Source organism: Anser brachyrhynchus (genome assembly GCF_964034855.1).
Source record: "Anser brachyrhynchus genome assembly, chromosome: 12".
Classification (NCBI taxonomy): Eukaryota; Metazoa; Chordata; class Aves; order Anseriformes; family Anatidae; genus Anser; species Anser brachyrhynchus.
This window is the reverse complement of record NC_137707.1, coordinates 4,200,707-4,212,845: the sequence shown is the minus strand read 5'-3', so window position 1 is coordinate 4,212,845 and position 12,139 is coordinate 4,200,707. Positions and strand designations below refer to the sequence as shown.

The window sequence follows — 12,139 nt, the reverse complement described above, 5'->3', positions numbered from 1 at the left end:
CCTCATACAACTCCTGTATTGCCTTCACGTCTGACGTTGATAATGTTTTAGGGATCTGATGTCATAATGCATTTTTCAGCTTACAGCACAAAGGCTGCCTCTAAGATCATGTCCCTGACAAGCAAGTCCAGGGAAACTCCCAGCTGTAAAGCCATCTCAGTTTCATAATTGTAAACAATTAATTTCTTTCTCAGATCTATGATTCTCAGATCTAGTCTTTTTATGGAGTTCCACCACATGCAATATGATCCATTAACTTCTTATTAGTTTCTTTCAATCCAGTATTTATACTTGAGCATCACAATTTTAGTGCTGACGGATCCCAGCCTTTTTTTTTTTTTTCCCCAAACTATTTAGGAAAGCAAGCTGTTCTAAATGTATTAGATATTTATACATCATGTCAGCACCCTATACTTCCCATTTACATGCATTTGTTTTAAAGGAACGTAGTCACCACATGTGCGTCTGCAAGCTTGTTGACCTATCCAAAGCAACAAACAGAAGTCTTACTATACACAGTAGGTCAAATCTGGGCAAATCTTTCACTTTCACACTGTAACACCAAAATTCCCATCAGAGTTCGGTTATCAACTTCAGAAAGTGCAACATAAGGTACTTGGGTAGGTGTTACATGGGAGTTGTATGGCACAAGGGCAGCATTTACTGCAGTAGCCTTACAGCTGTGAAGCATCATCACACATGGAGTGCTAGACGCTGGATTAAGATAATCCAGTGATCAAAAACATTTCATAAAGCACAGAGATGTAGCGTGAAAGACAACAGGGACAGCTCACTGTTTTCCTTTTTTCTTAAGTGTCAAACTTCACTTAGCTGACAAATCTTATAACAAACTTAACTAATGAAAGGGCTACTTTGAAATTTAGTGAACAGCCTTAAAAGATAAATGCTATTTTCAAACATTTACAATTTCTTTGGAGACTACTTTCTTCTTCCCACTGTCTTGCGAATATGTACATGCCCAACTCCCACAGACAAAATACAGCACGACATACAGAATCTTCATGATGAGATAATGATATTTGTGTTCTTTCCTAAAAGGCTGTTCCTTTCTAACACTTAGTTTTCTACTACCTTATCAATTTCTCTGAATGCTAGCAGTGAAAAGAAAATTGTATCAGAAGAAGAAAGGGGTGGCAAATAACAAAAAGGCAGGATCAACACACAAAAAAAGAGTCAATGGTTTGACCAGAGTTAAGGGAAGAAACAGAGAAATTAAATTAATGCCATCCAATTATATTACAGTATTTTGTAAGAACATTAGCCAGGATCTGTATTTTATTTCACCAGGTGGAATAAAGGTGGCAGAAGGAGATCACGTTCTCTGCTCTGCATGAGATACACAACTAGCTCAGAAAAATTAAAAGTCTTGCAACCAGAACAAAGAGCAGATTTTTTTTTTTTATGGCTATTACTAAGATCTAAAAGGCAATGGCTGTTCATCCTTTCTACATATTTTTCTATCATCTCTTCCCAGCTGGAATCAGAAACAGAAGGGCCAAATTCCTTGGAGACGAGATGCTTCTGTCCATTTTAGCTCTTTGTAGCATGCCACTCATCTTCACTACTGAGGCCCTTCCAGAGGCACATCTGGACCAAAACAGGTAGTAGCAAAAATCTCAGAAGAAAGCTGGGAGCTTCTCATAAGTTTTCCAGCACAGTCTAGCAGATCCAAGAGTTTCTGATAATCATCAAAACATTTGGATGTTCTCTGAAGCTTATCTGAGCCAACCAGAACCTCAGGCGCTTCTGAGGTTTGTACTGCAATGGTTTGAATAAGCTTCAGACAGTCATTGTGTTGTATTTTGAAAGTGATGTACTTTGTTGTGCTCAGAGCAGTAGGCAATGGTGTTAAGACTGCACTTCTGTGCCATATCACCCACACTCATGTGTTTGCTTTTTCAGACTCTGCTGTTTGATCCTCCACAATGGATTCTATGCAGATACAAAAATTAGATGTGACCCTGGGGAACACATTCAAATAAAACAGAGGCTACTAGAAAAATTATTAGAAGAGTACCAGGGATGGGATTTCTCTGCTAAAGGCTAAATAATGTTAATTTCCTAGAAACTGATCCAACCTTTATACTCGGTGGCTCAGCACTGCAGGCAGCACATCTGTTTGCTGTGTGAAGGTCCTGGGTTTGGGAAGGACTTGGCATTCCTCCTTGTGTGGTCAGCAGGGTGTCTAGAAACTGATGCTTCGCTTGATGTGGCAAACTACAGGGTTCCAAGAATAATGATGTCTGAAACATTTTCCAGAGAATAAACAAATTTATCCCTTCTTCTTCCTTGTGACAAAGCCTAACTTGCTAAATTTAGGATGGCTCTTCTCTGATTTATAGATTTTAGCCTAGTATCTGATCAGGTAGTAAGATATATAACAACATACACATCTTTGTCTTCCACCAAACAGCCTTTAAACCTGTCCATTACGTTTCAATCAATTTTGTTGGAGGAAAGATCTCAGGGAAGAGGGAGGTTATATAGGGTATGCCCTGAGAAAAAGATTGCACTGCTAGCCAGATCTTTATCAGATACAACTAGCTCATCTACTCTTAAGGTTTCCCTCATCTTCAATGAGAGGCAAATCCAGATAACACCATTTAAAGCACTCCCAACAATTTGCTCTGCTTGCATGGACTCTAATGTCTGATCAGGGTGTGGCTGTGATGCAGCATTAAAAAGTTATTATTCCAGATCAACTAGAGTCCCAAATGCTTTACAAAGTAGGGTTCATTAGTTCCTCTTCCCAAAGGGCTACTTATTTTTAAGTAATTTGCACTAAACTTTTGCAAAAACAAATTTGAACAACACTGGCTCTCAGCCTCTGTCTGCACATCACTTTCCAGAGTTTCTTTGTCCCTCTGCTTGTCTATGTATTGAAAATTGCATTGAAGTGATTGCTCCAATGAATTGAGAAGTGGATGAATTCCCATTTGTAGAATGCCACCAGACAGAGCTTCCTCATTAAGGATTTCTAACTTGGATAAAGCTTTGATTTCATGCTACTTCATTAGACACATACAAGCCATCAATCCCTCATAAGCAATCTTAGACACTTAGATACTGCCCAGTGATGTTCTGATTGATTTTTCATGACATCTGTTCTGTTCTAGATCTACACTCTTGCTCCATCTCAAAGTATAACTACAGGAAAAAAAAAATATACAAAAGCATCCGCTCAATGCAAAAAGGTTGTTTCACTACAAAAGCTAGCAGTATGCAGCAGATAGCATCCATCAGTAATCAGTAGCAGATAGCACAACTAGTGGTTTTGCCTACTCCCAGTCCTGGACCTTTGGCGTTCCAGCTGTATGCTGTAGCTTACACCATAGAAGTACGTAAGACTGATAGGATTCAGCTTAATCGGTCATTGTACTCCCTCCCCTCTTCTCCCTCTATTTCTGTTTGAGCCTGCCTTGTACAAAGCAGCCTTTTAGCCCTACTAAGAAGTGTTGGGTATTTCCGATGGCAAGACGTTCTGTGCCACCTAGCCAGAAAGCAGCAGAGCAACATCATAACTGTTGATTTTAGCTAATAAGCTAAATAAATAAATAAAGTAGTGCCTACCCTCTTTCTTAAATCTGCCCTTCTGAAGGAGTAATTGGAATATGATCTCAGAGCCTGAGAGGCAGAACACGTACCCGTGCAAAAGCTGGCTGGCTAGATTGAAATCCCCCTGAGCAGGGCAGACCAGCTGCCTTTAGCACAGAAACCTCAATCAGCTAGGTTTCTCTTGGAACTGAGCCAAGCAATAACATGGCCATACAGCAGCCTCTCCTCCATTTTTTATCAATGCCAAAATAAATGAGAAAAGGAAGTTAAATTATGATGAATTAAAATAGAAACTTTTTTCCCCTTCCATGTACTACTCCATTACTGTGGGAGACTGGAGCCCACGCTCACAAGGCAAAACCACAACTCCCTGTGCCTCTGTAGTGAATGCAGTTGGATGAGTAAATATAGCAGGACAAATGTATTCCCAGGGTGGAACAGGGGCTCAGGGGTATGCCTGTTAAAGCTTGGATGGGAGCCCTGATCAGCTACAGCAAGCCAACCATCGCAATTGCTGACCCCTGCTCACTTAAGAGATGGCACAAAATCCAGCCCTCACTCCCTGCAAGGTCTGTCCTCCTCCCATTGAAGGATGGGGTTGTCAGCATAAAAGAGAATGTGTGGGCACCTTGAAAGATGGTGAGTTTCTGTTATTGCAAGAGCTCAGAAGGCTGAGAAGCTGCAGTCTAGGCAAGAGTCAGACAGCACCCAACCAGCTTCCCTATTACTATCCACCTGTTACAAAGTTAGTTCTTCCATGGAATCCAAATTAAAGTCTGAAACCTGCAGATGGGGTACAGTTAGAGAGAAAATGACTAGAAGTCTCCTTGAGAAGTCTGACTGCGTATGTATAGCATAATAAAAATACACTGGCATTTTCTGTGGATGAGAGGATACAAAGACAGGAATCATATCTAAAAGGTACAGAATTTAATAACTGTCATTGTAGTAGGTGCTACTACTTCTCCTCATACCAGCTATCAATTAGCCAGCAAGCAACACTTTAATTGTGGTCACTACTTACATGAGAAACGTATGACACAGAGGCCAGGGTGTGACAGGCTTTTCAGTTCATTATCCATTTCAAAAGCCCAGCCAATAAAAATGATTTTACTTCTATGCTACCCTGACATCCAAGTTCTCTGGCATGGCACATGCATTACTCTGGCAAGAAGCTGATAGGAAATTTGTACACCGGTGCATGAAATGAAAATGAAACAAGGCTGAAATTCATCCAGCAAAATAGCAGTCAATTCAAGGGCTCGTTGGATACATGTGAAGACTGATTCAGTGCCTTCCAGAAAAACACAAATTATATGTAATTAAAACCTGCACAAGTGAGTTTACGACTATCCTCCCTAAAGTATCACCATCACCGGATTCTCAGCATCTTTGAGGATAACAAAAGCTACACTTTGACCGCGACCTTGCCTGTTGTGTTGAAAACTGAAGCAAGACTAACTGCATGGGACTATCCGATTCTAGCTGCTATGAAGCACATCACTGGTTTAATATACCCAAACTCAATACCTCTAAAAGCGTTATAATACAACCACGCTCACTGTCTATTTGGGGATAATTGGTATTATCACTGAGAACGCTGGGATTAGACATCATGAGTAAGTGAAAGGAAAATGAAATCTTGGTGAAAGGTTTTAAAACCCTGCAAGGGCTTGCCAGGTAACTGCTGCTGGCTGTATGAGGCCAAGGACTACTCTTCAGAACCAAAATGGTCCCTTCAGCTGAGAGGCACTAGAGAAAATCCCAAGCAGCACTCCTAACAGGAACAAACAATAGGCACTATACAAACAAATCAAGCTTGCAGAATAGTTTGTTGATCTCTGCGTGAAAGAAAAGTTCATTTCAGACTGACAATCAATTATATCATTTGTTATGCTTTCTAAACTCCATCACTATTTTTTTTGTTATGTGCTAAGTGTGTTTTGACTTTTTCCTCCTACTTAATTTATTCTGTTTGCATGGATCTGAACAGCTAGGGTTATCAAGAGTGGTTTTAGAAGAGGTCATGTTCAGAAATAAAATTTAAAAAGTAGTTTTGGAGAATGATAGGCTTTCCCACCTCTGTGCCATCAGCCTATGGCAGTTTATCCATCTTTCTGTCTTACCCTAGCTCCTGAAATACATGAAGCACAGCCCAGAATTGCATTTTAGCAGCAGGTTGGAGTAATAGATGCTACACGGAATAGTGACATTCCTAATGTGCGATGTGCTGTGCACCACAGGGAGTTGAAATCTCACTTTGTATGCCTTATGGCAAGCCATAAATTCCTGATTTTATGTGCTGATGTAAAAACCTGTTTAACAAATTCATTGGAGCAGACTGCTTGGATCAATGTTATGACAGGCACATAGAACCCCAATGGTATTCCTATTGGGAAATATCTGAATGTCTTGCTTCAATGGTATATATTAATATGTTCATGAGAACACATGTTCTCATGAATGAAGGAATTCCTGCCTCCATCTGAAGAGACTCAGTGTTTGTTGTAACCATACAAAAACTCAGATGCAGCTGGTAGAAGCACATACACTGCTTCCATCACAGCTGCCCTAAGCAAATTTTGTGGGCAGCTAGTGACGTGAAATAGCTCCCTCCCCAAACTCATAATGTCCTATATAGTTAGTGAGTGTGCACGTGTGGCCGTACAACAGCATTATTTTTAACAGAAGGAAATTCATCACTGTCCTTGGATACCAAGAGAGTCAAGGATGAAAGATAGAGGAAATATACTGATAGTTTTTGGAAGAGGAATAAGCAGGAGTCATCCCACATCGTAAATACGTACTGCACTAGAATTTTCTTAAACATATAGAGAAAAAGAAATACTAGGAAAACATTTCACTATCATAACTTTAAATGCATACATCACTGTATGCACCAAAAGGGGCTGTGATTTAAAGGCCCTTAGAAAGGTAAGGAAAGCATAAGGAACAGACACACCATGACAGCTATGCATACTGAATATGCATATTATCTTACCACTTGGAAGTTATTAAAATGTAGTTAGCTTCAGCCCAAATATTCAGGCCTCAATCCATAAATTTTACAATTGCTTTGTGTGCACAAGCTTGAACTGGCAGTTGATAATCTGAAGTACTCAAGGATATTGCAAAAATCATCCGCTGAGAGATATTCAGAGGAAATATACACGGTATTAATAATTAATCAGTCAACAGCCAACCAACGGAACATGTAGAACCAGAACTACCCAGATTAGCTCAGATTTACAGTGGTTGCAGAAAAATTATGGGAGTCATAGAACAGTCCTAAACATACTTAATTCATGGACACTCTGCATACATATTCCTTTCTGCAGCTACTGCAATAAAGGGGAAAAAAAAAAAAAAAAAAGAGATCGATCTTTATCCAAGTGCTCAACATTTCTCAGTTTAGAAAAATCTTGAAAGCCCTGGATTTATGGTAGACTTAGCTCTCAGGAAAGAGGCTCTGAGAGAACTTTCATCTTTGTTGCAAATCCTACAAAGACGTGACCTTGCCATTTATAAAGCCACAGAGCACATTAGAAGGAGAAGTACCATTCCTGTAGAAGAGGCTATGAAAGTGTAATGGAACGAGCTTTGCAAAGGTTAGAGTGCATGAGGTAAGAGTATTTCCTCAGAATAAATCATCTTGACCAAAAGCAATGCAAAGTTAAAAGGCATGACTTTTCTCAGCCATGTGAAAGTCAGGTAGGTTTTTCTTTCTTGAGAGAGCACATTATTCAGACAACTTTGAAAGGTATTGCATTTACAGCCTGGAGATTACCCATCTAACAAAACAGTTCCTTGTTTCAGATGTCATTCAGTTCAGCACATAAGACATTAAGCGACGCCAAGACTCAACACAGAAATTAATGTACAATCTAGGAATAATTGTGTGCTGATGGCTTGCAATGAAATCTGTTGTTAACAGAGAATATCGGTATTGTCAATGAAACAAAACGCTCTCCCCAACACCAGCCGAGCTTGTCCTTTGCCCGACAAGAACTGAAGTCTTAAATTAATTGTCAAAACATTAATCCGACTCTGCCCAATTACGCTGTTGCTTGAATCATTAGAGTTCTGATGAACTGTAAAGCTGTACTGTGGAAGCGCAAAGTTTCCCAATTTCAAGTTTTCAAACACTCCAACAGGAGATGGAAAAAAAGAAAACAATTGTGTACGGCAGTAATACAGTACAATTAGGAAGATTTTATCCATCAGATGCATTTCAGGAGCAAGGGCAGATAGCTGCAGTACAGCAATTTCTCCTTGCTGTCTTCAAGTAAAGGTTAATCTGCATGTGCAACTTGTTTAACCACAGAACAGCCAGCTTCCATGTTGGTTTTTTTTTGCTAATGTATTGTTTCTTTTGCTACACAATTTATTCAGCATGAACAATTTCCAAAATATACAGTACGTGTTCTGTGTTACAGAAGCCTTTTCATATGTAATTAATATTTTATTGATTTTTAAACACTAAATTACTTTTTTATGAAATAAAAGATTATATTTTCCAGTTCATGGATGCAAATCTACATATAAATAATGTAAGCAATGTTAACACACAAACAGATATCAGTTTACTAGAAGATAAATTACTTACAACCCTAGAGAATGTTTAATCTCAATTACTGCTCATGGAAAGCACACATCAATAACGAGCAAGCCAAGAACGATCTCCTTTCCAAACAAACTATTACAAACTTACTTTGATAACCAAAATACGCTATATACTCAATAACTTTGCTCCAATCATTCTCTCCTACAAATAGAGATTTCTCTGAACTTTTCAGCTGCTTTCTGCATTGCCAAGGCAGGAGACAGGTACCTTAGTAAGCATCTGAGTGAACAGTAGAGATCTTGTATTTATCTTTACCTTGTATTTATCATGACTTACTTACAAATATCAGTTCATTTGGCACCTGGCTTCTCAAGCTCAACATTTCATAGGTGCCTATGATGTGCTTAGAAATTCAAATATGGGCAGGACAAGGTCATGCCAAACTGACAGCTCTGCTATCATTCATTTCTGCACATACATGGCACCATAGAAGCAGCAAATAATTTTGGATAATTATTTAACAAGTAAATCATCCACTAATTCTCAAGAAAGGGAAGAAAGGTTCTAGGTTTTCCTTACCCAAAAATGGATTGACTCCATCAGACCCAAATCCCAGAAGTGTTCTGTAACTATTTGATCAAAAGGCTGCTTTCATCTTTTTGGGATATGCTAGAAAATAAGGAAGTGATGCAGAATCTGATTGCTGGAGCATCTCTCACACTCCAAGCTAAGAAAATGTTTTATGGCACTGCATTATGTCCAGCTGGCCAGCCAAATCTAAGGACAACACCAGCAGAGCACAGCCTAAGGCTCCTGGTACAATAGGTGTTATCATCAGTTTTGCCAATGCTCTGCAGCTCTTAAAAGACTTATCTTGTTAGAGTCTCTGAGAAATACATTTAGCCAGACAACATCTGACAGCATAGGTTGCTTTCTACTAGTTCTGTTCAATGGGATAGAAAAAGGGAGCACTGCCTGTCACCATGGGAGAAAAATCAGTACCAACTCAGAACAGGCGCCAGGTCTATAATGACTGTACACAGATGTTACTAGAGTAAACTTGAGAAAAACATGATAAAAAGGCTGAACAATCAGCCATCCCCCATTGGGTGAAAACATTCAGAGAAGCTTGTTGAGTGGGAACATGTGCAAAATGAATGAATTGTGCATGGACCCCAGATGCATGGGAACATCTGTGATGATGATGCTGGCATTGAGAACTACTTGCATATTCATACCATCATTATCATGACTGCTTCTGTACAGCTCCTTATTGTGCAGAAGAGCTACAACACTCATACATCTACAGTCAGCAGCTCCAAGATCATTGGGATATCCAGTTAAAAGCAACATCCTCAGCTCTGCTCAGAGCAAAACAAATTACAGTGAAAGTGGGCAATGTGCAAGTAGGCAATGTGCTCAGCAATACCAGCACTGAGTATACACAAGCCTCTTGAGAGCCACCTTGACCACCATTTGCAATAATTCATTCACTCTACAGTACACAATGTTGACCTTTAGAGGCTTCACAAGCAGTCACTAGCTCAATTTCTCCAATGGTAAAAGAGGTTGCGTATTAATCTAGTATGTTGTACAACGTCATTTTACTATCTTTAAGACTCCTCTGTGCTTCTAGAGTAGCGTTAAAAGTGTCTGTACATAAACAACGCAAATTCTTTATCCCTGCAGTCATATCATGGATCTGAAGTAGTTTGAATGGAAGTATCTACAAGAAACTGAACATGCAATATTCTACACAAGGTCAGACTCCTTGACTATGAGCTTGAAAGGATGGGTATCTTGTCCTAACATCTATTTGTCCAGGCTCACACCACAAATAAGTGTGATCAATTAGAAATATAACAAACCACCATGTGATATGGAAAGAGAGCAGTTCATGAAAACAGCTGTAGAGCTTGCCTGGAAATAAACAAATTCCTTACCTCTCATAGCCTTATTATAGATCTAGCTATTGCTTCCCTGATGTTTTTTGCCTCCCACTGCTTATTGATACAGTGAAAGCTGTTTGGACCCACACGTGTGGTAAAAGAAATAGAATGAAGAGCATTCTCACTGTTCATGGCTCTGCTATTGTTTGCATTTTCTAACATAAGCTAAAATGTGGTAGTGAAAGTGGGGAGGGCTTCTGTCCCCACCAGGTCAAAAAAAAAAAGCAGCTTTGGTGTGATTCAAATATCCCACAGGTATACTCCACCCATTGCTACCTCTGACCAACACCATTGTTAACCACTTCATCTTTCACCCACTCTTCTCTTATATACTGAGAATTATATTAGGAACTTCTGACCAGCAAGCGCAGTGCTGCAATGGTAACTACATCGCATAAATAAACCTTTATTTCCTCTGGCCATAACATTTTGACATATGTAACACAGAAGCAGCCAAGGGGACACGCTAATAAATAGGAGAGGAAATGAAGAACTAAACATAGCCTTTTAATAAGTAATCTATATAAAGCACAACTATGATCATCCTTGTCTGATACGGAACAGTGAGTTGATTAATGACATCTGTGATGGAGGAGGGAAGGCAGATTGACCAATTTTTATTAAATAAGCTCTTGCCCCCAAAGCTCAAGAAATAAAAGTGTTATGCAATTGCTCCATTTTCCTTAAAAGGAATCTTTGAGGATACATGTGCACACTTTTCTATATACATGGACCACAAATTTAGATGTGTTACATTGCGTTCTAAACTGGAGTATAAAGAGAACCATATCATGTAGTTAATACAGACATTAATGCAACTTTAAGCTGATTTACATGTTTCAGACTTTGTGTTTGACATCACCCCCTGAAAGCCAGACCAATCATGGTCAGAACAAGAGCATGCATTACAATCCTTTCCCTAGTGCTTCCCTTCTGTAATGCCTCAGATGGTTTCAGAGCAGCTGAGCAGCACGTAGCGACACCACCGTCCATCAGGCTAACCAACACCAATGCCTTGCCTCCTTTTCCCCACCGTCTGCCCACAACAATCTATTTTTCTTCTCCTGTATTCAGGCTAAAAGCTTTTAAGGCCAGAGATCTTTGCATTGTGTATGTGTACACACAACACACACACACTCTATGAGAGAGGCTCACAATACAAATCTGTAGTAGTGCTAACAGCACTAATTTTAAAGGCTTCGTTTAAACAGGGGATTCCTGAAATATAGTCTAGATCTTGTTAAATTACATCTTTAAATACTTCCTTCAATATTTTAGATCTATTACTACTGTTGTGAATTGCTAAAGACTCGTGCTTTTGCTGCCTACAAAAGCAAGGCTGCATAAGCTTTGTTAACATTTGGGGTTCATTCAGGAAGTTGTTTCTCTCTTCTGGCACAAAGGCCATTCTTTTATTATTTGGTACAAGGAATTTAGTTAATAAAAATTCTACCAGCCTAAACCCGCAGGGCATCCAACCTCAAAATGGTAAAACTGCAGTGCACAAGGAGCAGCATCAAGGAGCTCCATCCTACACCGTCAGCTTTATCAGTACCCGTGCTGTATAGCTGATTTTTGCCAGGCGCCGTATCATAATTCATGGGATCTACTGCTATCAGGAAAAAAAATTCACCTTATGTCAGCTGCAGGCAGACTTGACAAATTGGAGGCCCCAAAGGTTTTTTTCCCCCACTTTTTAATCCCCTTGCTTTTGCTGCTTGATACAGAGAGAACTCCAAGCTGCCCTCCTTGGCACATGGGAATAACGCTGTTCAGGTGCTGTGCCATCGGCTGGCACAATCTGCACTGAGCCTTGGCCAGCCACTATTCTCTGAAGGCACTTTTTCATGTCAGTCAGCAGGTTATCGACTGGGAAACAGTGTAGCTTTGTAAACATTGCAATGGGTTGAGATTCGTGATAAGCAGACTATAGGTAATGCTGCAGCCTCCTCTTCCAAGAGGCTTTGGGCAAGTTGCTTGGTTTCCTTCATTTCCTCTCAAGAAATAAAGGTGAGGGCAGATCTACTTCACTGAGGTCTGCTGATGGAAA

The 12,139-nt window shown here is 39.7% G+C and overlaps 1 long non-coding RNA gene across 7 annotated transcripts in view; it reads right to left on the bottom strand.

The window, feature by feature from the left end:
* The window catches only part of LOC308176548, a 131,310-nt gene that overhangs the window by 33,312 nt on the left and 85,859 nt on the right, over positions 1-12,139 (bottom strand). For 2 of the 7 annotated variants that reach the window (XR_013938370.1, XR_013938373.1), the window contains one exon: positions 1-12,139. This exon is cut by the window's left edge and continues 18,068 nt beyond it; it is cut by the window's right edge. The exons of the other annotated variants lie outside the window; for them this stretch is intronic. This is a non-coding gene — a long non-coding RNA (uncharacterized lncRNA). 7 annotated transcript variants of the gene reach the window in all.